The sequence below is a fragment of the Nannobrachium achirus genome (assembly GCF_963921795.1).
Source record: "Nannobrachium achirus genome assembly, chromosome: 11".
NCBI lineage: Eukaryota > Metazoa > Chordata > Actinopteri > Myctophiformes > Myctophidae > Nannobrachium > Nannobrachium achirus.
In genome coordinates this window covers 16,804,380-16,832,084 of record NC_137820.1, presented here as the reverse complement: position 1 = coordinate 16,832,084, position 27,705 = coordinate 16,804,380, and the positions used below count along the sequence as shown (strand labels likewise).

At 42.6% G+C, this 27,705-nt stretch overlaps 1 long non-coding RNA gene across 1 annotated transcript; it reads left to right on the top strand.

Moving 5' to 3' along the window:
- The first annotated feature begins 17,373 nt into the window (after window positions 1-17,373).
- LOC308294045 lies at window positions 17,374-22,211 on the top strand. Its single transcript, XR_013962514.1, has 3 exons — window positions 17,374-17,662; window positions 19,935-20,131; window positions 20,555-22,211. It is a non-coding gene; the product is annotated as an uncharacterized lncRNA (long non-coding RNA).
- Window positions 22,212-27,705: the final 5,494 nt, after the last annotated feature.

Here is a 27,705-nt window from a genome sequence, read left to right as displayed (position 1 = left end):
CTGGCCCAAGACCATTTGAAGCTTAATAGGCATACAGTAGTATTTGGCAATCGGTTTTTTTTCTTTTGGTGTATGATTGTGTGGCATGGAAATCAACTCATTGAAGTAGGCAAAGCGGCTGGACCTAGGTCTACCGAACTGTTTTTATTTTTGTGGTGAGTATATGGCTAGGTGCATCCGGCATTCCGGGTGCCGGGAGGAACAACCAGTTTGTTCGCCTGGCCGTCGACACCTGAAGACTAGGGAGGAGTTTAGCGATAGCGAGTTTTCGGGTAGGCAGAGGAGCCATGGGGCTCAATGAGAAGGTTTACATGCCTTGAGTGAAAGAATTGATTGAGTGTGGATGCCTGTATGACTGTAGGTGATGGCTGAATGGGTGTGTGAATGATAGTGAATGGTGGATGAATGAAGGTGTATGGCCCATAAGGGAAGGTGTGTATTGAATATAGACAGCCCTACCCTTGCAATCTTAGCTATACAGTAGTGAATATAAAGACAATTGTGGAAGATGTGTACATCTCCCACAAGGGGGGGGGGGGGGGGGGGGAGACAACATTGATAGAGGATTAGAGACAGGTCCGTTAACATATGAATAGATCACATCATTAAATTATATTAATAATAGGGGTGTAACGATACTGTATATTAGTAATATATGATATTTAATAGCGATATGATATGTGTCACGATAACATGGCTGACGATATGATACACATAAGATAAACCCGTACTTTGACATGAACACATTTATCGATATTCCAAGAGTAGTTATATGCAATCTTAGCTCTTGAAATTGCTAAATGCAAGGCAAATACTTTTTATACGATCAATTATTTGCATTACAAAACAATCTGCTACCAATTATGTGCATTGTAAAACGATATGATAGGATATGATACAATGCTGTACGGTATGGTATGTTGCATTGGCGGGTGCATGGATACGGTCGATCATGGTAAATTGAACTTAATCGTTCGATCCAGTTACTATTTTGTTACACCCTTTCTAAATAATGGATAAAAGGACATGTAGAGACAAATGTGACACTAATGAACATGATTATAGTACTAATGTATAGACATACATGGACAGCGCTTGAGCTCCATGGAATTATAAATAATATTTTTAGAATAAATAAAATACAAATATTGGAAGTCAATGAGGGAAAAATACATACATATATATATATTACTGATACCTCTTGGCATCTCATACACCAGTATAGAGATGATATGTGTTTATTTTTTTAGATTTAGAATGAGATCGATAATTTGATTATACAGACAGCATATCATTTTGTAAGATAATCGATCAACTAACAAGGGGGGCGCAACTATGTTATAACTTTCTAGGCGCATGAATGGCATTAACACATATGGAACTGAACATCGTAGTTGCATTTTGAGTCTGATGTCATAAGTTGACATAGGAAGCAGCTTGTTGGAAAGTGCTGGTGAGGACTGAAATCAATCTCCTGCTGCCTCAGTAAGTGAGACCGTGGGGAGGAAAGGGGACGCCCTTGCTCTCTCATGTTCTAGTCACGGACCTGATGGTAGCTAATTCACGCTGAGGGGGACTCGCTGAGTCTGAGCTGGCCACCACCTCCAGAGGTGGAACTTCAACCGAGGAATCTAGAACCATGGTTGTACAGGTTTGAACTCATAGATCTGCGCTGCAGGTCTGCCCCTCAGCCTAAAACCACCACACTGGCCCTTATTATCAATGGGGTCATTGATGTTGACATCAGTGAGCTTGTAGTTTTAGTGCCAACTTTTAACCTACTGGTAGTTTGTAATCGAGCATTTCATGAGTGAGTTATCAAGGCAGGGTAGTTTGTCAATCAAGGCACAATCAGCCCACTTCTAGAATCCTTCCCTTCCATCAAGCGGAGAACACTACAAGGAACACTGCACTGAGGCGATGAAGCCAGGCGGGCACACAAAGGACAATTTGGACAATCACCTTCCGGTAGATATGGACAGTTTTCTCTGCAAGAAAATGTCGTTCCCTCTAGCCAAAAGGATGCGGACTGTCAACCTGTTCAGTTTCGGCTGGGCAGAAGGTCGGCTCTTGAAATGGTGAAACAAACCGCCTAGGGGGGCGGGACTCATACTCTACCCAAACATGAATCGCCATGTTAGTGACTGTGTTTATATCGGCTCTCATTCGTTAATGCTGCATCACCTCGATCCATTCCGTTGTGGCGAAGGGCATAGTCAGAGCCATGGACATTCATGCAATCAAGATGAGGGTGATGGAGGAACGCTCTGCTTCTTCCCTTCCTGATGAGTACCTTGTTGTGAAGGATGAGGTACTGATCGATAGCATGTATACGGAGAATTACATCGATATTCATCCCCATGAGCGCAGGGACATATGGGATGGAGAGAGGCGTCGGTTCCTGAATATCACTGACTGAAAGGACGTCCGGGGCATGCCCGCCTCTGGACATCCTCTCCAGGTACTCTGTACCTCCAGCTCTCCTTTCATCCCCTTTGGCCCCCACACATACTCATTAGATAGCCACAAGCTTCTTACTGATCTCATTTTTCTGGCTGATCCATCCTTTGCATTCATTCCAAATGTTCTTGACTTCGACCTTTCCTTCAACATTGCATTTGTCACCTACACCACATGCACCACATGGTATGGTAGCCCCTAGGCGAAGATTTTGCGCGTCTTTTCAGATTAGACAATTTTTTAGTTGTTTCTTAGGCTGTGATAGTGGGTGAGGACTGTTGCGAATTAGCGTCGCCGATGCGCATGCATTTTATTATTCAATGTGTTTTGTTTCATTACCTCATTGTTGTCTATAAGTTAGGTATATCTCCAGCTTATGATATTTTAGCTGTGATCTAAACTGCAAGGCTTAAACATAGTGTGGGTGTGGGCGTAAGCTCTAGGATCACTATAATTATTGTTTGTCACTGCAATGTATTTTATGACGTTCACGTTAAGATAGCTGTCTGTTTTGTGGGTTGATTCCTTTTAGTTTTCAAATGCTTAGATCTTCATGTGTTGTGATATTTGTTTACATTCAGTTTAGACGATGCTCGGGGGTCCCTCCGGGTCGGTTGCGGTGTGGCTGTGTGGTTTGAGTTCAAGTTTTCCCCACTAGGTGGCGGTAAAACCGCCAAGGGGGGATTGCAGTATCGTTAGAGCTTTGGTCTAACGCGAACACACAGCCACCCATCAGGCCGGGACACTGCTGAGCTGGGGTCGAACATCTGTCTCCCTTCTCACACACTCTTTTCCCCAGCACACACTCCAGTTCTGAGTCGTGCACTTATGCAGAATATTATCATACAGTATTATGGATATGAGAGTATCTTGGTGCATACGAAGAGGACATTCTTCTGTACATTAAGGGCCCAGCCCATGAGGCTTGTAGTACGATTGATGAGTCTTCTACTGCACACAGCTGCCTATCTCAGGACCTTAAAAGGAGTCTGTGTCTCGAATAGACTCTCAGCTTTCCAAATTGTTTAGACACCGAGTGCTCACACATCGGGAGGCGTGCGTGGAAATCAGACTGAAGACACCATATACACACGCTTAGCCCACGCACGGGCACGCACGTAAAGATGCACGTAAAACTGACACTGCCTGATGAACCAGGCTCATCGGATGAACATCTGGCCTCATCTCACAGGCCACCATTTCCATATATGTACATTTTCTGAAGGACCCATGTCACATAAATTGCATTAATGTACACATTTTCCAGACTCTGCGGCGCTGGTAGTAGCACACATACAACATGCACAGCTAACGTGCACGTATGTAGACACTCATTAAACTGGGAGTATAAAAGGTGTTCCACAGAGAGGAACGGGGCTTTTTGTCTCAACGTCGTGCGTCCACACATCGATCCTTGATCAATCAGCCCGGGAGCTGACTGCAACCTCTGTATAACTTGCTATGTGTAATAAACCCTAGCTCGGTCTTTTGACGAGTGAACCGAGGACTATTGTTTTCCTCTTCTTATTGTGTCGCCTCATATCACTGCTGGAGAAACGGTGGACAAGTCAGAACCCCTGAATATACTACAAAATTGGCTGCCCAACGTGGTTCTGCATAGCATTTGGACCTGGAAACACAGAGGTGAGTTGGCTTGCATCAAGTTCAAATCACTTCTGTTGCGTGTGCAGGGACGTGCTGGCAATTTGTTAAACGAAGGCAGCCCCTGGTCGGCCGCATTCCTTTTCCAGAGCGCAAAGGGAGCCCAGCTGTCTTTCTCGGGCTGGATCTGGAGCCAGCTCCTCCCTGTACACATCAGTGTCCGTCTAGCTGCAGTCCAGATCCCACGAGGTAGCTGACTTGTCCCTTATTTATATATATATATATTTTTTATTTCTCTCGCAGTGACAGGGCGACAGTCTTGATGGGGTTGCCGTCAGCTCACGTTTTTTCTTTTGTACCCCGATGATGGGATTAATACAAAGCGCCGTTCCTGCGTGTTTTTGGAAGCAAAGAGTTGATTCTAATCTGGGTACTCGTCAATTGCTTAGATTTTAATCGGATTAGGGCACGGTCGCGAACCTCTAATCACCCCTAAAAAGCCGCTGTGATGCCGCTACGCGGGTCTCGCGTTATGAGACGCAAAGAGTTTGGTTATATAGTCTTTTATTAGGGAGGGATACCAGTAGCGTTCCTGCTGTCTTCTTTCTCTTTTTATTAGTGTTTGACTATGTGCCGGTTCGGAGTTCGGTTAATTGCTCCACCAATCTCAATTAAATTGTTTCGGGCGGTCTGATTCCATCCTAGACGTTAAGGTCTGATCAACTCTTGCGTGGGGTGGCTTCGCTTCAGTGTCGTGGATTATCGGTTGTGTGGTGACTGGTGATCACGCCTGTGCGCGTCGTAGGTGCCCAGTAATTCAGACGTGGCCTGCAGGCGAGTGATTATTGTGATTATAAGTCATGACTTAATTGTGTTGTGTGGTTTATGCGCGCGTGATTTTCAGTACTGGAGGAGTGATGTTGGCCGTCTGGGTGACGTGCTGCTGTGAGTGGTATGATTAGGCCTATGTATCTTTATTTGTTGCTTGTTTATGCCGGCCTGTGTATCTTTATTTGTTGTTTGTTTGTTTGTTAGTGGGTGTGTTCATGTTGCATGTTGGGTGTCTACGTCTGTGTGTTTATACGTGTGAAGAGTATGATAGTGTCTTGATTTGTGACGGTCTATGTCTAGTGTAACGACGGTAGTGAGGATAAGTGGATGATATTGGTTATATTGTAGTGGATAAGCGTAGACTAATTAGATGATATTGGTGAAATTGCTGAAACTGAAATTAGGTATGAGAATAATAGAAAAGTCAATGGATATATAATGAGGATGAGTGTTGTGCAAGGAGGAGGAAAGTTGTTTGGGTCCTGCCTCCTGTTGCTCTCCCCTCTGTTATCTCTCCCCTCTGCGTGTGTATCTGGGAGGGCCCCTTTTGTCTTGGGAGCAGCCTTTAAGTTGGGAGTGTTTTTACTTGAGTAGTTGGGTAGCAGGTCCCAGGGTCAGACACCATTACATAGTTGCTCACAGCGGTTCTGTGGACGGTAGGGTTAACTTATCCTGTGCAACTTCTAGTATTTTTACATGGGGCGTTATTGTTTGTTGTGCACTATTTGAATATGCTGCTGTGTTTATTGAGGGTTGAAATAGAGATTGGGAATGCCTGTTTCTAAAACATGTTGCTCATGTTTTAAGGGGGGAAGACCTAAAGATTACAAAATAATGTGGATTGTGGGAACGGGGATGCAGGAGGAGTATTTTTACTCAAGCAGCTCGGAGACCAGAGCAAATGTTGAGACCAATCACAGGGTCCCCTTTCTTCTGAGCGATGGGAACACAAAACTAGTTTAGCCAAGGCCCGTGCAGGCTGAACCTCTCCCCTTAGCAGACACTGGCCCCCACCTTTCCGCACCATATGCATACACGTCTGTGTCTATTGATCTCTTCTCGGTGTGTGAGGAGTCTGGATGTGCTTTTCTTCAAGTATTGAGTAAATTAGTGTGTTATAATTTGTCTATGTGTGTTCATTGTGAACCTCCCCGGTAGGATGGCCAAATTCTTTTCCGGACGCATGCTGTAATTGTCACTTTTTTCCCAAGAAGAGATTACAGTGTAATTTGTTTTTCACGTGTTGCTAAAACTCCTGTTTCATTAGAATGTCACTCGGCACAGTCGCTGCCAGCAGCCTGCTGGCATATTTGCGTCATTCTCATATATCATCGATAGAGGAACAGGTGGTAGCCAGCCATTGGTTCTGTATGGCTGCATGAACGTGTTCTTAAGCAAGGGTTATGTTTTGCCATTGTCATTTCATTTATCATAATTAATTTATCCTATAACTGTCGTTTAGAACATTAGAACCTTGCATGTCAATGCCAGCACCAGTGAACAAATTAAAGTAGGCCTATGTCAGATTGAAAGCCTATCATGGATTGGTAAATGTGACAAGAAAGTCTCCAAACGAATAGAGTCTTGCAACCAATAGAGATTAATTGCAGGGGAAGATCCCCGCCAGGGCTGGTTGTCTACCCAGACCTGAGAGTTAAATAGGCAGTCATGGAGGCCCATTTTAATGTAGGCTGCTCAAATGAACTAATATATAGGCCTACTGTTTATCTTTTATTATTTTTCCTTTCCGCTTTTGCAATTGATGTTTTCCTATATAAAGCCCTGGTCCATCCAGTGGTTCAATATAGTGATTAAATGTTTGGGGGGTCGCTTATACATAGCCTAATTTATAATGGTGGGCTCGCCTGAGAGGCGGGCACACGTAAGTGATTCTCATTATTTATCTATCAGTCTATACTAGGCAGCCAAGTTCTCCTCAAAACTTGGGCACCTTTTCTATTCATACATACATACACCTACACACACCCACACTCACACACACACACACACACACACACACACACACACACACACACACACACACACACACACACACACACACACACATACACACATACACACACACACACACACACACATACAGTACATACATCCACACACAGGTTTCCTTTTTCTCTCTCTACCTCCTTCTCTTTCTCTCTCTCTCTTCTCTCTCTCTCTCTCTCTATCTTTTGTCTCTCTCTCCCAATCTCTCTCCTTCTCTCTCTCTTTATATCTTTGTCTCTCTCCCTCTCTCCCCCTCTCTACCTCTCGCTCGTTGTTTCTTTGATTAAGCTGGTCTGTTTTCCCATTCCGCTGTTATTATGCAATGATGTTGTCCAGTCATGCCTTTCTGTATAGAGCAATGTTCCTCAACTGTCCTTAGCTTGAGTACCTACCCTGTCCGGGATGGTTGAATTCGAGGCACTCCAATTAACAATTATTCTTGAATCACCTCTTTGCTAAGACTACCTCCAGTTCATAACACTTTAAGTCCAGTTTTCATGAATAACTACACATAACCTTGAAGCATATCTCAGTTCAAGAATCTGGGCTCACGTTAGGGGCTCTAGGTGTCCTCATTAAACATAACACTAGATGTGTCAGCCCTTCTCGCTTCCATTGTCGCGAACCTACTAACTATGAACTGACATGATATGCTAGTTCTCTCTTAAGGGCGTTTTCTGGGTGACCCTCGCAGTACCCCTAGTTGAGAAACACTGTTTTATCACACTTCAAGAGCATGATTGTTCTAATACAACTGTGTACTGTTCGCCAGGCTGTATCCTGTACTGTCATATTCATATAGGGATTAATAGGTGACAGAGAACAGGTATAGCTCATGCTCTGTTTGACGTGCAGCCATGGCACCTGGACACAGTTATCCGTCTCCTCATGCCGAACAATTTTGACACTCTGACTTTTGACATCTGACCTTTAGTTCTCCCACCATATTGAATTCTATGAAAAACAGTAAAGGTCCATCTCCTCCTGGGATTTTCGTGTCCCGTGCACGAAACATATTTTGCATGAACTTTGGACCAATGTCTGGAGATCTGCCAGATCTAATTGAAGCATGTTTTTTTGAAAGTTCAATTGCATCCACATAATTAATTTATTGTTACACGCTCCATTTTGTTGCGTTTGGGATTACAATGCAAGCAAGGTACTAGGCCTAAGTAGGCCTACATTTATGGTCTGGTTATGTCCATACATACATGTACAAGATGGTGCATACAAGTCATTGTAACGCCTTACGCTAACGTACACACTCCTATGATGGGTACATGCAGGTTAGGTAAGAATGAGCCAACAGGACCACAGGGTGCTTCTGTCGTGGGGGAAACCTCGTCCTTTAAGAAAATAAAACTAAAAAACTACAGGAGCTTGTAGATCTAGTTTTCATATAATTATAGACTCATATAATTATATGAGTCCCTGGTCGCGATTAAAGATATATTAATGTGTGGGTCCCAGCACTGGAATAAACGCATTCAGAGGTCCGTGATGGGTACCCACCCATACAGTAGCAGAAGGTGTTATTTTCAGAGGTCCTGCAGGGTTTCTCTCCAGTTTTGTTTATACATTCATTGTATTGTGGAGATTATGGTTTGAAGATGTGAAGAATTAATGCTAATGATTTTTTATTTTCTGTTTTCTTCTGTTTGAGCACACGTGGGCCAGGGGAGCTACCAGCGAGGACACCTCACTGGAGATCAGAGCCAAAAACCTGCGTTCAGGCCATCCCCAGTCATGCCCAACGACGCAAACACAGAGACCATCTGGGTGAACAATGAACAGACCTGGACCTGTGAAATCTACAGGACATGGACTGCTCCGCATGACCGACAGGATCAGTCTGGCCCAAGACCATTTGAAGCTTAATAGGCATACAGTAGTATTTGGCAATCGGTTTTTTTTCTTTTGGTGTATGATTGTGTGGCATGGAAATCAACTCATTGAAGTAGGCAAAGCGGCTGGACCTAGGTCTACCGAACTGTTTTTATTTTTGTGGTGAGTATATGGCTAGGTGCATCCGGCATTCCGGGTGCCGGGAGGAACAACCAGTTTGTTCGCCTGGCCGTCGACACCTGAAGACTAGGGAGGAGTTTAGCGATAGCGAGTTTTCGGGTAGGCAGAGGAGCCATGGGGCTCAATGAGAAGGTTTACATGCCTTGAGTGAAAGAATTGATTGAGTGTGGATGCCTGTATGACTGTAGGTGATGGCTGAATGGGTGTGTGAATGATAGTGAATGGTGGATGAATGAAGGTGTATGGCCCATAAGGGAAGGTGTGTATTGAATATAGACAGCCCTACCCTTGCAATCTTAGCTATACAGTAGTGAATATAAAGACAATTGTGGAAGATGTGTACATCTCCCACAAGGGGGGGGGGGGGGGGGGGGGAGACAACATTGATAGAGGATTAGAGACAGGTCCGTTAACATATGAATAGATCACATCATTAAATTATATTAATAATAGGGGTGTAACGATACTGTATATTAGTAATATATGATATTTAATAGCGATATGATATGTGTCACGATAACATGGCTGACGATATGATACACATAAGATAAACCCGTACTTTGACATGAACACATTTATCGATATTCCAAGAGTAGTTATATGCAATCTTAGCTCTTGAAATTGCTAAATGCAAGGCAAATACTTTTTATACGATCAATTATTTGCATTACAAAACAATCTGCTACCAATTATGTGCATTGTAAAACGATATGATAGGATATGATACAATGCTGTACGGTATGGTATGTTGCATTGGCGGGTGCATGGATACGGTCGATCATGGTAAATTGAACTTAATCGTTCGATCCAGTTACTATTTTGTTACACCCTTTCTAAATAATGGATAAAAGGACATGTAGAGACAAATGTGACACTAATGAACATGATTATAGTACTAATGTATAGACATACATGGACAGCGCTTGAGCTCCATGGAATTATAAATAATATTTTTAGAATAAATAAAATACAAATATTGGAAGTCAATGAGGGAAAAATACATACATATATATATATTACTGATACCTCTTGGCATCTCATACACCAGTATAGAGATGATATGTGTTTATTTTTTTAGATTTAGAATGAGATCGATAATTTGATTATACAGACAGCATATCATTTTGTAAGATAATCGATCAACTAACAAGGGGGGCGCAACTATGTTATAACTTTCTAGGCGCATGAATGGCATTAACACATATGGAACTGAACATCGTAGTTGCATTTTGAGTCTGATGTCATAAGTTGACATAGGAAGCAGCTTGTTGGAAAGTGCTGGTGAGGACTGAAATCAATCTCCTGCTGCCTCAGTAAGTGAGACCGTGGGGAGGAAAGGGGACGCCCTTGCTCTCTCATGTTCTAGTCACGGACCTGATGGTAGCTAATTCACGCTGAGGGGGACTCGCTGAGTCTGAGCTGGCCACCACCTCCAGAGGTGGAACTTCAACCGAGGAATCTAGAACCATGGTTGTACAGGTTTGAACTCATAGATCTGCGCTGCAGGTCTGCCCCTCAGCCTAAAACCACCACACTGGCCCTTATTATCAATGGGGTCATTGATGTTGACATCAGTGAGCTTGTAGTTTTAGTGCCAACTTTTAACCTACTGGTAGTTTGTAATCGAGCATTTCATGAGTGAGTTATCAAGGCAGGGTAGTTTGTCAATCAAGGCACAATCAGCCCACTTCTAGAATCCTTCCCTTCCATCAAGCGGAGAACACTACAAGGAACACTGCACTGAGGCGATGAAGCCAGGCGGGCACACAAAGGACAATTTGGACAATCACCTTCCGGTAGATATGGACAGTTTTCTCTGCAAGAAAATGTCGTTCCCTCTAGCCAAAAGGATGCGGACTGTCAACCTGTTCAGTTTCGGCTGGGCAGAAGGTCGGCTCTTGAAATGGTGAAACAAACCGCCTAGGGGGGCGGGACTCATACTCTACCCAAACATGAATCGCCATGTTAGTGACTGTGTTTATATCGGCTCTCATTCGTTAATGCTGCATCACCTCGATCCATTCCGTTGTGGCGAAGGGCATAGTCAGAGCCATGGACATTCATGCAATCAAGATGAGGGTGATGGAGGAACGCTCTGCTTCTTCCCTTCCTGATGAGTACCTTGTTGTGAAGGATGAGGTACTGATCGATAGCATGTATACGGAGAATTACATCGATATTCATCCCCATGAGCGCAGGGACATATGGGATGGAGAGAGGCGTCGGTTCCTGAATATCACTGACTGAAAGGACGTCCGGGGCATGCCCGCCTCTGGACATCCTCTCCAGGTACTCTGTACCTCCAGCTCTCCTTTCATCCCCTTTGGCCCCCACACATACTCATTAGATAGCCACAAGCTTCTTACTGATCTCATTTTTCTGGCTGATCCATCCTTTGCATTCATTCCAAATGTTCTTGACTTCGACCTTTCCTTCAACATTGCATTTGTCACCTACACCACATGCACCACATGGTATGGTAGCCCCTAGGCGAAGATTTTGCGCGTCTTTTCAGATTAGACAATTTTTTAGTTGTTTCTTAGGCTGTGATAGTGGGTGAGGACTGTTGCGAATTAGCGTCGCCGATGCGCATGCATTTTATTATTCAATGTGTTTTGTTTCATTACCTCATTGTTGTCTATAAGTTAGGTATATCTCCAGCTTATGATATTTTAGCTGTGATCTAAACTGCAAGGCTTAAACATAGTGTGGGTGTGGGCGTAAGCTCTAGGATCACTATAATTATTGTTTGTCACTGCAATGTATTTTATGACGTTCACGTTAAGATAGCTGTCTGTTTTGTGGGTTGATTCCTTTTAGTTTTCAAATGCTTAGATCTTCATGTGTTGTGATATTTGTTTACATTCAGTTTAGACGATGCTCGGGGGTCCCTCCGGGTCGGTTGCGGTGTGGCTGTGTGGTTTGAGTTCAAGTTTTCCCCACTAGGTGGCGGTAAAACCGCCAAGGGGGGATTGCAGTATCGTTAGAGCTTTGGTCTAACGCGAACACACAGCCACCCATCAGGCCGGGACACTGCTGAGCTGGGGTCGAACATCTGTCTCCCTTCTCACACACTCTTTTCCCCAGCACACACTCCAGTTCTGAGTCGTGCACTTATGCAGAATATTATCATACAGTATTATGGATATGAGAGTATCTTGGTGCATACGAAGAGGACATTCTTCTGTACATTAAGGGCCCAGCCCATGAGGCTTGTAGTACGATTGATGAGTCTTCTACTGCACACAGCTGCCTATCTCAGGACCTTAAAAGGAGTCTGTGTCTCGAATAGACTCTCAGCTTTCCAAATTGTTTAGACACCGAGTGCTCACACATCGGGAGGCGTGCGTGGAAATCAGACTGAAGACACCATATACACACGCTTAGCCCACGCACGGGCACGCACGTAAAGATGCACGTAAAACTGACACTGCCTGATGAACCAGGCTCATCGGATGAACATCTGGCCTCATCTCACAGGCCACCATTTCCATATATGTACATTTTCTGAAGGACCCATGTCACATAAATTGCATTAATGTACACATTTTCCAGACTCTGCGGCGCTGGTAGTAGCACACATACAACATGCACAGCTAACGTGCACGTATGTAGACACTCATTAAACTGGGAGTATAAAAGGTGTTCCACAGAGAGGAACGGGGCTTTTTGTCTCAACGTCGTGCGTCCACACATCGATCCTTGATCAATCAGCCCGGGAGCTGACTGCAACCTCTGTATAACTTGCTATGTGTAATAAACCCTAGCTCGGTCTTTTGACGAGTGAACCGAGGACTATTGTTTTCCTCTTCTTATTGTGTCGCCTCATATCACTGCTGGAGAAACGGTGGACAAGTCAGAACCCCTGAATATACTACATGAACACATGAACTCTTGTCTTTCAGTGAGACTGAAAAAAAGTTTGTGTTTTATTAAGTGTGATCGCTCGCAGTAGTAAACAGAATGTATCTGTTGCATTCAAGACTGCCTGCTTTCAGTCTCTCTCTCTCTCTCTCTCTCTCTCTCTCTCTCTCTCTCTCTCTAACGCACGCACGCACACGTACACACACACACACACACATACACACACACACACACACACACACACACACACACACACACACACACACACGCAGAGAGTTGAATGTGAGAATGTGGGACTGCTGGATAAATGTAAACCTCAGTGATGGCTGGTTGTTTACTTAAAGTAAGTGGAACTCCATGCAAGTGTCAATGCAGTTATAAAACAAATACATAGTTTATATGATAGTTTTTGTTTTGGTTCATGTGTGGAAGGTCTGTATACTGTAGGCCTACAGTAGTTATTTATATGAAACATGTCTTACCATATTATTATGTAATTTATGTACAGTGGACACTCATCCTACTATAGACCAGATGAGTGTTATTTCTGGATATAATGTCTATATATTATTTACACAATATAAAATAAAGTGTCCATAACATTAGCTATTTCAATAAAGATGATTCTGATGTCTAGTTTGTCAACCTGTGTATATAGGTCTAAAAAAAAGTGTCCTGTTCCTCCAGAAATAACGTTAATAAATAATATTGCTCCAATGCAATGTTGCCGGCATTATCTACCCCTGAAATATTTCTTTGGTTGTGGTGATGTCATGATCTGGTCTATTAGTCAGGCCCTAATGTCATCCTACATTCAATGAAAACAATTATACATTAAATTGGTTTGTACTGTATCTGCCTGCTTCTCTTTTGAACAGTGATTTGCTTATTAAACTTATATTAAACTCACATAACATGACAATATACAAATGATTATTTTCATTTCAAGGAGTTATTTATTAACATATGAGGCACCTACAGTATAAGAGAGAGAGACTGCAACAAAGCAGAAAGCCCGCAACACTCCTAATTAAATAATAACATGAGGAAAGAGGAAGTCGCCAGCACACAAGTAAATCTTTTTAACATGATTTATTTACCTCTGTGGACAGAGACAACGGACGCATTTTCGGCTGAGGAAGACCGTTCAGGTCGAAACGTGTCCGTTGTCTCTGTCCACAGAGGTGTGAAAAAGATGTTCTTGTGTGCTGTCGACTTCCTCTTACCTACAGTATAAGCCAAACTAGAAACGTGCGCTCCTCCACCAGGCAGTTTTCCTACCCAGGACCTTTAAACTTTGGAACTCAGTCATAGCCATTTGTTCATAATATGTGGCATTGTATGCAAAATGAGCCACTCAATCCTGCAAACATTGGAATCGTATCTAAATGTTTGAATTCTGTATTTTGTAATCTGTGGACCCCCTTGAAAAGGAGATCTCAAGGGGTAATAGACAATTTTAGCCAGTCAGAAGGGAATCTGAAATAACTGACAGATACATCTGGATCACGTGACCACAGAGATACTGTATGTAACAATTTGAGTGAGTTTTGCAAATGTGAATAAATGTAAGCTGCCAGATAAGTTTAAGACCAATGTATCAGGCCATGTCATCATGGGATGGCCATAGCTGAATGGTTAGTGTCCATGCCTAGGACTCGGAGGTCTCAGCGGTCCCAGGTACGATTCCAGCTCCAGCTATGTTTTGTCGTCTCCATGAGCAAGAGACCTAACCCCCAACTCCAACTGCTCCTTGTGGGCAGCACTCAGCTGGGTTAAGATGAAACTGAATTTCCCCCGTGGGAGAATATAGGTAAAATTATTATTATTAAACTATAAATAGGCTACTGAACATATAAGTTAGTGATTCTAAACTGCTAGTTCCTTTTAAATAGTCCATGGGCCAGACGGGTTGTCGGTATCAAAAAGGTGGCAAAGGTTACCATGCATTTTTGAAAAGCTCTATATCTGTAGATTATATTTTGGTATGATAACCCTTTCTTAGACCCAGCTAAATTGGTGTTATCAGCCGCTGGAGTTGGTGTCCCATTAACTTTACATTACAGGGAAAATAAGCAAAAAAATTATCTGCTTTTAGTAGCATAAGAGGGGTGTCAGGGGTCAAACTAGGGGTTTGTCATGATGCTGAATCCATTGCAAGCATCTGTTTTGCACAAACAACATTCCTTGGGCTAAAAAGACTATGGTTTAGTGATGAAAAGTGATGAGTCATCACTTTTGTGGGGGCTGTTTTAGCCCCAGGAATGTTTTTCGTGCTAAACAGATGCTTGCAATGGATTCAGCATCATGAAAACCCCCTAGTTTGACCCCTCTTATGCTACTTAAAGCAGATTAATTTTTTGCTTTTTTTCCCTGTAATGTAAAGTTAATGGGACCAACTCTAGCGGCTGATAACACCAATTTAGCTGGGTCTAAGAAAGGGTTATCATACCAAAATATAATCTACAGATATAGAGCTTTTCAAAAATGCATGGTAACCTTTGCCACCTTTTTGATACCGACAACCCGTCTGGCCCATGGACAGACATTTGCATTTACAGGTCTGGTGCCGCTGATGCATGTACATGTGTCCTGAGAAGCCTGTGCCTATCTTTTGTTATAGAGCATACATGGGCAACTGGCGGCCCCCCCACCTGATTTCAGCTGTTACAATTCCTATCATGTACTGCTTTAATTCTGTCAGTCTATATTAGTAGCGTAATGACTAGTATAGTAGTATTAAAATGTATTTTGTATGTCCAATGTATTTGTAATTAAGTTCATAAAGTGACAAAGTTAACATGAGTATATAATTAAATGTGTTTGAAATTAAATCAAAATGTTACATTTCAGGATTCCAATTCAAATTAACAAGAAAATGATTCAGGATTCCAATTCAAAATAAGCCAAAAATTGCCGATCTACAAGCTCAAAACGCATCGCAGCGCGATGCGTTTTGAGCTTGTAGATCTGCTATTTTTGGCTTATTTTGTATGAGATACTAGAATGACAAAGTAGGACGTAGCAATATGCATTGTGGCCCTCTGGAGAGAAGGTGGAAATATAGTGGCCCTCGCCATCATCAAAGTTGCCCACCCCTGTTATAGAGGGACATGCTTGCCTCTTGTTTGCCATAACTGATGTTGTTAGTTGGTGGCCCTGTAACAAAGCTGTTATCCTTTGTGGCGTGGCGTCCTTTGCATGGTCTGGTGCTGTTGATTTGACCTGACACCCAGTCAATGACTTGAACGGGAAGAGAAATAGATTGGTGCAGTGATGTAAAAGACACTGGTCAGAGAGGAACGGGGCGTCACAGCTGATTTAGCAGAGTAAAGGCTTGTCCAGTATCTCCTGGTTACTTATTTCTATATTCTCCAGCAGGAACGTGCTGGCCATTGGGAAAAGCGGGACAACTCCCGAACGGCCGGTTCATTCCCGGCCGGTCCAGGCCGGCCATTAGGAAAAATATTAAAATAAAATGTCGGCCTTTGTTCCATTTTGGGGGCTGGGCGGCCAACAAAGTAAATTGTCACTGTCGGGCAGAAACCTCGTATCTCCAAGTTTCAAATTTCTACATTTTTTCGCAAAGCAAAGCCCTGCTCCATCATACAAGGCCGTCGCACAAAAGTAGTGAAAACAGCAGATCTACAAACACACAACGCCTCGCACTGCTTGTAGATCAGCTGTTTTCACTAGTTTAAATCATTTTTTAAATGATAAATACAATACAAATGGTTTTGGACATACACGGTTTCCACCCGACAACGACAAAATATAACTCATGTACCGTAATTGGCCCACTGGCTTGTCACTTGTCATGATCTGAAATGGCAAATCTTTGAGTAGCAGCAGCGCTATAGAGAGAGATCTCTCTCTATAGCGCGCAATGAGGGCCTCTCCAACTCTTTTTCCCGGGCTGAATCAGGGGCCCAGCACGTCCCTGCCTGGTTACTTATTTCTATATTCTCCCGGCCTAGCTTCGTTGTTGTGGAGGAGCGGAAAGGAGAGCAATCAGATCACTCACATTCAAATTAGCACGCTTTGTGCGTGTGTGTGAGAGGGAATGCAAAACAGAGAGGGAAAGAGAGATGATACAATGAGTAACAATGAAACACTGACAAAGAGAGAGAGGGAAAAGGAGTCGCAGCGGGGATTAAATCGACTTCAGCCTCACATAGAACACCTGTGCTGTTGTTTTCTACTGGGTTGGATCCACACGAAACCCGAGGCAGTTGTACAGTGGAGAGGTATCCCACAGTGGAATTCAAACAATACCCACTGCATTCTTTTGTCTTGTTGAATTATGCAAGAGATTCAATGTATTTGTTCCACCACCTGTGAACGTGTGTGCGTGTGTGTGTGTGTGTGTGTGTGTGTGTGTGTGTGTGTGTGCGCGCGCGCGCACGCATGTGTGTGTAGTGCTATTAGCTGATACATCGTTTTGATGTACCATTCACTTTCATATATCTCTGCGGCAGTGACCTATATAGTGTGGGCCAAAATTTCCAAAAGGGGGCGTCAACATTTGTGACGCGGCAGCGGCCGCCATTTTCTGTGACAAAAACTAACAGTACAGACCAGAGACGGTGTAAACAGTGACTCTTCCGTTCACATTTTATACACATTTACTTTCTAACAATGGTGCACGTTTGCTCCGTTCATAAGTGCCATAGCAGAAGTGGACCTCCGGTGAATGGGGAGGACAAAGTTCGTTTTTTTGCTTTCCAGCATGGAAGAGAAAGTATGGAGCTCAAATGGACGAGTTGAGCAAGAGACGTTGAATGGCTTTGGATCTCAGCCGTACGACGCAAAGGATTTACGTTCAAAAACGTACCCAAGGACAGCTTTGTTTGTTCGTGGCATTTTCACAAAGGTAAGTTATTATCAAACACAATAAACTGCCATTTTGTCGCTGCTAACTAAAAGTAAAGATGTAATCCTCCAACTAGGTTAGCCAAGCTGTTAGCCCTAGGTTAGCCCATGTTCCACATGAGCGTGTTACAATCTTAGGCCTATCTGTGCATAGAGTTGATTGATTAATATATTGTTTACACGCTGAGGAAGGCCTCCGAGGCCGAAACGTCCACATGTACTGGCTGCTGGGGGAAAACAATGTAATAAACAAGAAGGAGTCTATCTAAAGTGAGTGCTGGCGTCCTTGCTCTAAGTTCATTGTTCACCTGAGCCGTGCACCCTAGACGAATGTTTATGTGAACCATTTTTGACGAGTGCTTCTTCTTCTTCTTCTTATAGGGTTTATTGGCGGATGGCATACAAACTTGTGCATTACCGCCACCTACTTGTCTCTGTATTTACTGCATGTCTATTCCCCTACTCCAGACACAGTCTGTGTAGTAGGCATGAACCCTTCTCTCAAGGTAATGTCCAGGTCCTCTCCACTGACATCCATGACATTCAAAAACCTTCTTGCAGCATCCAACACCATCTTTATCCTTTCCGACTTGCCCTGTATCTCCACCGCACAATTAATGACCATGGCGATGAACGCCAAAAAACGCTTCCTATCGATACAGATCGGCGTACGCCTCTCTGCTTCTTTCCTTTCCTCCAGTTGTTCTGCCAGTCGTCCTGTCTTCGTTTCTTTATTCCTCTGCACTCTATTCACTGCTTCTGAATAGGATATCCCCCTGTTCTCTGTTCTAACCTTTCTTACTTTCATCTCTTCGACTCTTCTCGGACACTGTGAGGACCCTGCGTGGTGTTCTCCTCCACAGTGAAGGCACTTTGCAGGCCCTTCCTTACACTCCTCCTGACAGTTTTCTCCACCGCACCTCCCACACTTTTTGCTAGCCCTACAGACCGCCGCGGCGTGTCCATATTGTTGGCAACAAAAGCACCGGAGTGGTCCCCTTTCAAACGGTCTGACCCTATAACATAAGTAATCGATGTACACTCTGTCTGGCAATACATCTCCTTTAAAAGCCAAGCACATTGATGTTGTCTCCTCTCGTACCCCTTCTCTATACCTTGTGAGTCGCCTCACAGCGCATAGTCCTTCTCCTTCAATCTTGTTGATAATTGTGTCTGTCTTCCATGCCAGAGGAATGCCACTTATAACTCCCTTCCTCCTCCTTTCTTTTGTCCCCAGTCGGAACATATTCACGGGGCATTTACCAAACTTAAAGATATTCAAAGCCTTAGCAACCTGTTCCCTGCTCTTGCACTCAATTATTACCATTCCACTTCTGCTTGTTCTTACTGACTTTACTCTTCCAATGCTTTCCACAACAAACTTTCCCACAGCATGTAGGTCACTGAAAATCCCGTCAACTTTCCTCTCTGCTGTCATCCCAACAACCAACTCATCTTCTGGATCACTGACACATCCCGACGTAACTAGTTTCCTTTTTTTCCCTTTTTTATCTTCAATTCTTCTGGTATCATCCTCCTCACTCGAATCCGATTCAGTTTGCATTTCAGAGCAACCCGCCATCCTCCCAACTCCGGAAACACGTCCGCCGTTCGCCTCTCAGACCACATCTCCCAAGCTTGACGAGTGCTCCTCTTCTCTCTTCCTAATATATTAACAACACTCATAACTATATTACATAACTATTAATGTATTTACTAGGGACACATTAATCACCATGATTAATGTAAATGAGCCAGAGCCAAACTTTCATCAGTAATCCCTGATTCCTGTGCCATGGCCATGCTGGCTTGTAGTGGACATTTCTTTTTACAACATTCTATTTTTGCCATGGACATAAAAACATGATAAATCACTAGCCCTAAATGACCATTACAGGTCTGACTGTTACTGTACTGTAACTGTACACTCTCAGAGTTATGGGGGTTCTTGAAAATAAAACGTTTGAGAATCACTGTCAGTGGTCTACTAAGGTGCCATAATGTCATAGTAAATCAGTGTCATACCTATTCTGAAGAAAACCTGGATTCTGAAATTAAGTAATTGGGTCTTATGATCAAATAAGAACATTATACTGTTAAGTCTAAAATGTGCCACATGTTGATGACCCCTAGTCCCTGAGCAGGCTGTTAAAACGTTGTAATAAAACAAAAAAAAAAAAACAACATATCAAATCAATACAAGAGAAGTAGACGCAATACAGGACACAGACCAATTACACTACTAATGAGCGACGTTGTTGTTTTTCCCTCAGGAAAACCAGCCATGGAAATGGATGAGTGTGATCCTGACTGGGCACCCTCTTTACACCTGGGGCACACAGAAGTGAAGGCATCATTGGCTCACCGGCTTGAACGGAGGAAGAAGAGACGAAGAGCTGCTGAGCTACTGAGCAACACTGGCCCTGCAACAGCAGCAGATGTGGAGATGGAGGGCACAGAGGAGGTGGAGGTAGGGTTGGGCGATATGGTGATAAATATCGTTGAGACGATACAATGTCTCCACGATATGCCTTTTCAGAGATATCGTATATATCGTGATACAATGAGGGAGCCATATAAAAAATCCTGTTGAATTGTTTATACAGAGATTCATTGCAGAACTCATTTAAACTTGCATTTTGGTCTAAATCAGTAGTTTTCAAACAACAATGTCATGGTCTCCCCTTAACTCTGACAGTATACAAATGAAACCAAATGGACCCGTAAGGGTCCATTTGGTTTTATTTGTATTATGTCAGAGTTACATACTGGTAATGGTCAATTTAGACCTCCCCAAAAGATTTGTGTTACCTTGTAGGTGGTTGAGTAACTTAAAAAAATATTAAAAAAGACAATCTATCTAATAATCTATCTTATCTATCTATCTGTCTAGGTTTACTCCTGGTCATGCTGAAGAAGCAGTCCATTTCTCTGTCTACAGTTCCTGGCTAATACCATCATTACCCAGACTCTGTTCAATCCTAAAAGTCCCTGAAGCAGCTCTACGATCCAGGAAAGGTTGGATATGAACTTCCTGTCCTGCGCCAGCACTGTGAGGGCCTCAAAGACAAGGCAGCAGTAACAGCAACACAGGCAGCGGTGGTGGAAAAGAAGACCAGACAGCAACATCTATCCACTGACTGGTACAATAGGAAGAATAACCGCATCCAACATCCATTTTGTTGCAGCCACTTCTGTTGACAACCTGCGATGTCAACGGTCAGAAGGTCACACGTCAGGGCTCACAACGCCTCACGCTCTTGTAGATCGGCTATTTTCGGCAAAGAGCTTTGGTGTAGAGGGGGGGAAGAGCAGACTAAGTACAGAGTGAAAGGTCAAGTTTATTAAGTATTGACGGTTCAAGTGGTTAAATATCTGAAAACACAAATTGACATGAATCCAAATTATACTGAGGAAAGTGCTGTCAAACAATGAAACTATATGGAATCTATGAAAAGGTTGTGGGGGTCCCTGCTTCATCTCTCTCTCAACTAAGGGGTCCTTGGCCTGAAAACGTTGAAGACCCCTGATCTACTGTAATATATATATTTTTTACTGACCATCTACTGCATAGTACTGTGTTCTATCTGTCTGTAATTAAAGTATTGGTACCAGACTGTGCCAAAAGTAGCAAGTACTCATTATGCAGAAAGTCCCATTTCACATGTTTTAAAAATGTATACAAAGTAACCTTTGAAAATAGCAGATCTACAAGCTCACAAAGCACCGCAATGTGAGCTTGTAGATCGGCTATTTTCAAATGCCTGAAATGTATACGGGGATATACAAAGTGGTTAAATTATGTTTTGCAAAAATAAAGCATCAGAACCTCAGAGTTGAGCCATCAGGGTTCATACTAAATCCCTCATTTCCAGAAGTCTATGGCATCATTCAGTGTGGATGTTGTCTTGCTAAAGGCTGTCTGGAAGTGAAATGCCCACATTCACATAATTGATGGCGAGTACACCCTGAAGAAAAAACACCCATACTACAGCCAATTACAGACACAGATCTTTGTGACAGAATCAGACTACTGTGACTTTGTGGTCTGGACAGAGAAAGACAATGCTATTGTTTGGATCTTTCCAGATCTGGAATCTGGATTCTGGAATGAAGTTCTCACTAAGGCACAGGAGTTTTTTCTCAAGGTTTGTCTAACTGAGCTTGTGGCATGTCATTACTCCAGAGCACATAAGCTTACAAGAGAGACACGTTCTGATGCTTTATTTTTTATGACTATGTACTACTGTGTTCTGTCTGTCATTGGTATCAGAATGTACCAAAAGTAGCAAGTACTCATTATACAGAAAGTCCCATTTCACATGTTTGTCCCATTTCACATGTTTTATAAAAACCTTTGAAATAGCAGACCTACAAGCTCACAATGTGCTGCATTGTGAGCTTGTAGATTTGCTATTTAAAAAATGCCCCAAATGTATACAGGGATATACAAAGTGGTTAATGTATGTTTTGCAATAACAAGTATATAGTAACTTATCAAATAATTGTGGTGGAGTAAAGGTACAATATTTTCCTCTGAGATGTGGAGTTTAAGTAGAAGTACTGTAACTTAGAAATACTAGAGAAAGTCACGTAGCTTAAAATTGTACTTAAGTACAGTACTTGAGGTAATGTAGTTACTTGACACCATGGTTGACAAAATGTTATCGATTGATAATAAATCTTTTGTTGTAACTTTATCTTGCGAATAAACATTCTTGAATCTTGAAACCATGTCATTCTTATTAATTCACGTGTCATCATAGGAATTTTCAATACAATATATATTTATAACCACTTACATTAGGAAGTGAAAGAAAATTACTTCAGTTCGGAATGCCTTTATTTACAACAAAAAAATAAAGTGCACAAGTTTCAAGTACAGTTGACAAAATATTAAAGTGAAGCCAACTAATACAATCCACATTCGCAACTGTCTGTCTTACTGCTGTGTACAGTCAGGAACAAAAGCAAATAGTAGTCAAAACAAAATCACGTGTTAAATAGCATGTCTAACAATGAAGTCTGACTTACAATGACAATAAGAAAAAAATAATACATCATAATTTGTTCAGGTGTGTGTTTGTGTGCATGCTTGCTTTTCGGCTATTTTCACTTGTTTTTAATGTGTGTTTTTATGTATTTAAACTATTTATTGTTAATGTATTTATGTATTATGTCCATGAATTAAATACAGAGGTCTTTCAACGTAAAACAGACAGCGAAAGGTCTTATTTGAGATGTTCCTTTTAGGCAGGGTGTTTAACTGTACTTGTACCATTTTTGTCTAATAAAATAATCAATCAAAATGTGGTAATCTCCACATTGTAGCTCAGGCTGTTAGCTCCTCAAGATTTGCAAACAGCCTGCCTACATATGCTTGTATATCATTTGTAAATTGATGTTTCTAGAGAAGCCTTTGGGTCGTCACTGTTAGTGTTTTGCATATGTATGCTGTAGTTATTTAATGAAAACCTGTTGGTCAAGAACCTGGGTCACTGTGAAGGAGTACTTGGCTTTTTAATGGCTTTCAATTTACATTTTCCTGTAAGCCTACTTGAAAGTTACACGGACACACTTTAGCCTACTTTATTCTGCACAGACAGTTGAGAAAGTACAGTAGCACTGTGTCACCTACCATTGTACGAATGACGGTTTTGCTGTTTACGCTGTGAATCTGCAGCTTGTACACCCACCCAGAGGTGAAATAAACATGGGCCTGCAGAGATTTTTCACTATGGAATGAATCAAATGTATAATAGCTTGTTGATGAGGTAGCCTACTGCATCAGGTGCACTCGTGCAGCAATTCAAAAGCATCTTCTGACCATGATTCACCATGTTCATATGGGTCGAGTCCAGGCAGCAATGTCCTCAATTTTGCTCAGATAACGCTCTCTTTCTTCGTTATTGAGCTTGTCTTTGTAAGGTATTGGTAGTCCAAGCTTGGCTCTCTCCATCTTGTTCGGCGTTCTTGTGAAGTGTTTACAACTGCGGGTATTTAAATTCCATTCAAAACGCGCGCATTCCATGCATTCCAATGGGCGTCACGTTGGGATGATGCGTTATTGACCCAAACAATAGAGAAACGAAGCCATGTCGTCATTTGTGCGTAATGACGCCCTCTAGGGGGTTCATGCAGGTATTGTTTTGTATTCAAATCGCCATTGGGAAATTTGCGATTGCCGCATATAAGGACTGTGTTAAAAAAATAAACACACCATGTGCGCGTTTCTGTCAGCGGGGGGGTTCTGCATAGTTTATGATATTCATTCATATCTGATATAGCCTGTTGTCAGAGAAAATGTAATCAACGCTGTCCTAAATGTTGGAAACTACAGAGAGACACTCGTGTCTGGGACAGACTGTCGCTGAGAGCATGTCCGCGCACATGGTGTGTTTATATTTTCAACACAGTTCTTATATGCGGCAATCGCAAATTCCTCAATGGCGATTTGAATACAAAACAATACCAGCATGAACCCCGTAGAGGGCGACATTTCACGCCATTTCACGGAAGTGACATCACACTTCGCTGCTGAATGGCCGCGCTCGTACGGGGGGGGCGTGGCTCGCTCTTGATGACGTAGCCGTTGGCCCACACTATTCTGTGTGTGTGTGTGTGTGTGTGTGTGTGTGTGTGTGTGTGTGTGTGTGTGTGTTTGTGTGTGTGTGTGTGTGTGTGTGTGTGTGTGTGTGTGTGTGTGTGTGTGTGTGTGTGTGTGTGTGTGTGTGTGTGTGTGCGCGTGCGTGTGCGTGCGCGTGCGTGCGCGTGTGTGCATGTGTGCATGTACGTGTGTGCGAATGTCTCTCCATAAGAGATAAAGAGAATCAGACAGGGAAGAAAAAGACAGATGAAGGCTGTGGATTCTTTAGAAGAACTGCTTATGGAATGTCATTTATTTGTTGTCTTTTTTTCCCAAACTCTTCACAGCAAAAACTTCTGAGTAAACCCTTATGAGTTAAATTAATCCACAGGCAATTTTACTATTATGTTCTTTCTCTCTTTCAACTTGCTTATCTCAGCCTTTGCAGAGAAAATATAACATCCAAACAAGTTGAAACAACCATATTTGACTGACTACTTAATGTTAGACAGCAATGGTGTGGGTGCATGTGTCTCTACTCTGTACGTGTGTGTGTGTGTGTGTGTGTGTGTGTGTGTGTGTGTGTGTGTGTGTGTGTGTGTGTGTGTGTGTGTGTGAGTGTGTGAGTGTGTGTGAGAGTGAGTGACACAGAAAGACAGAGAGAGAGAGAGAGAGAGAGAGAGAGAGACCTTTGAAATGTGTGGATTTGAGGAATCTTATTAAATTGTCCCTTTTTTACAAAGAGGAATACTGTATGAGCAAGCCTAGGCACACACATACGGTATGCACATAATATGGACACACACACAGCTGGAGCTGCTCACAGAAATAATAGCTCTCTAATCTGTCTGTAAAAGTCAAGAACTACTCTGTGGAGGAGCAGATACAGTACAGTGCATTCTACAGCTCTGCACTGCAGTTCTGGAGGTGCCGTCAGCAATCACTGTGACACATCATTGACATTATGGTATATGGCAGGGGTATTCAACTAGACTAGGCAGGGAGGGGGCCACAATTGTAAAATCACTTGAAGTCGTGGGCCGCAAGACTGACAACCGAAATGAACAAAATCTTCATGGTTAACTGTTTGTCCGTTTGTTGTGTGTTATATTTCCGATAGGACACAACAATCGACATGTATGTCCAATATGGTAACCTATTAGGGCCTGCTTCATACTGCATTCATGCATTTGTGCACCTGGCAAGGTGAAGTTGAAGCCTCAGCTCTTTCAAGAGACAACTAATTATGTTTTTGTTAGAAAACATACATAGCTAGCCATTCGTGGGTTAGTTATGGACATGGTTGTTTGCAATTGATACTGGTATGTTCTATGTGGGTTCATATTCAGTGTATGGGTATGTGTATGTATATATTTCTAATTATTAACTGTTTGATATTGGATAATATCTGCTTTCACGGATGGTCACTATATACGTGCTGAAAAATGATTACCATTTCATAAATATGTATTATTAGTAATAACTATTTTTCAATCTATTGTAAAGATGATTCTAAGCTTGAATGATAGCTTTTAGGAAGGCCACTCGACAAGCCCTTCATGGTTTTCTTTTGGCCTTTCCGGCACATTATTATTTTTTTTTTTTTGTCTTGTTTATTTCTTTATGATGTATTGTTTTGTCTTTTTCTATTTTGTTTTTTCATATGTTTTTTTTTTAAATGTGCAAATAAACTAACCTGACTTTCGCCAGATAGTTGCAGCAGTGCGTAACGCTCTGCATGCAACGCAATGCTGCCACCATCTGGCAAAAGTCAGGTAACAAATAAACTAAACTAAACTAAAACTAAGTGTTTACATGTTTGTATGAATGAAAGTAAATTTTTTTTACTTCTATAATTTTTATCCCACGATTTTGTAACCCATTTTTTCACACAGTGCCAATTGCCTATGTAATCCTGGGCTCTGCTCTCCCTCTGCCACGCCTGGGGAGACAACGGACAAACCTCATGCTTCCTTCAATGCATGGGTAGTCCAAGTTGTTTCTTTTCACCTGACAGGGGGGATTTCCCTGGGAAGGACGTAGCACGTGGAAGGAACACGTTATTCCAACCAGTTCCTTTCCCCTCCATCAGGCGCCCCGGCTGGCCAGGGGGAGGCATTATTGAGACCAGGATTACTGCATGTTTTTGTGAGGGTATCAACCCTAGGAGACACGGGGAGAACATGCAAACCCCACACAGAAAGGCCCTATCGCCAACCCCACCTAGGGTGTGGGCGCTGATGACACGGAGGGAGGAACACGCCCACAGCGCCCACAGCGTCCCCCGGGGGGAATCGAACCCAGGACCTTCTAGCTGTGAGGCGAAGCGCTAACCACTGCGCCACCGTGCCCCGGAAAGGTTTTTGCTTTGTTTTGAGCACCCGACTGGTAAGAAATAAATCACCTTGAACGCCCGGGATGCGAACCCCGGTCTCCTGCATGAAAGTCCAACATCTTAACCACTAAAGAGACATCTCTTTGGTCCGGGGGAGATACTAGACTCCTCCCTCTCACAGGGAAACAGATCCCGATCCGGGTCACAGCACCAATGGCTCCCCATCAGGGCTTCAAACCCAGGTCTCCCTCATGAAAGTCTAACATCTTAACCACTAGACCAAGGAGACGTCTCTTTGGTCCAGGGGAGATACTAGACTTTTGAGGCCATCAGGCTGAGGCTGTGAAGCACTCTTTTACATACTGTATATATATATAAACACATCTTGTAAAAAAGAAACTATTGTTATGATACATTGTTATTCAAGAACCTTTTTCAAACCCGTGTTTACATCTGCATTACATGTCTTGTTATTTGTATGTGTTGGAACAATAAAAACTGTTAAAGATTATAAACACATCTTGTGCTTGAAGTGAATGATGACGGAGAGAGATGGACACAATCAAGGTGAATTATTTCTTTGTTGTCTTTTTTTCCAAAACTTCAGCGAGTTAACCCTTATGAGTTAAATTAATCCACAGGCGATTTTACTATTATGTTCTTTCTCTCTTTCAATATTTGACTGACTACTTAATGTTGCACAGCAATGGTGTGGGTGCATGTGTCTGTACTCTGTACGTGTGTGTGTGTGTGTGTGTGTGTGTGTGTGTGTGTGTGTGTGTGTGTGTGTGTGTGTGTGTGTGTGTGTGTGTGTGTGTGTGTGTGTGTGTGTGTGTGTGTGTGTGTGTGTGTGTGTGTGTGACACAAAAAGACAAAGAGAGAGAGACCATTGAAATGTGTGGATTTGAGTAATCTTATTAAATTGTCCGTTTTTTACAAAGAGGAATACTGTATGAGCAAGCCTAGGCACAGTTACAGCAGGGGTGCGAGGCTGCGAGCACGACTCAAACTCGTTTCAACATTGCTTGACTTCTTAAATCTCAAACAGAACACCAGCACTCACGGACAAGTCCTTTTAAGGCACTTTTTATTTTAAGTTTAGTTGGTCAAGGTAAGCTACAGA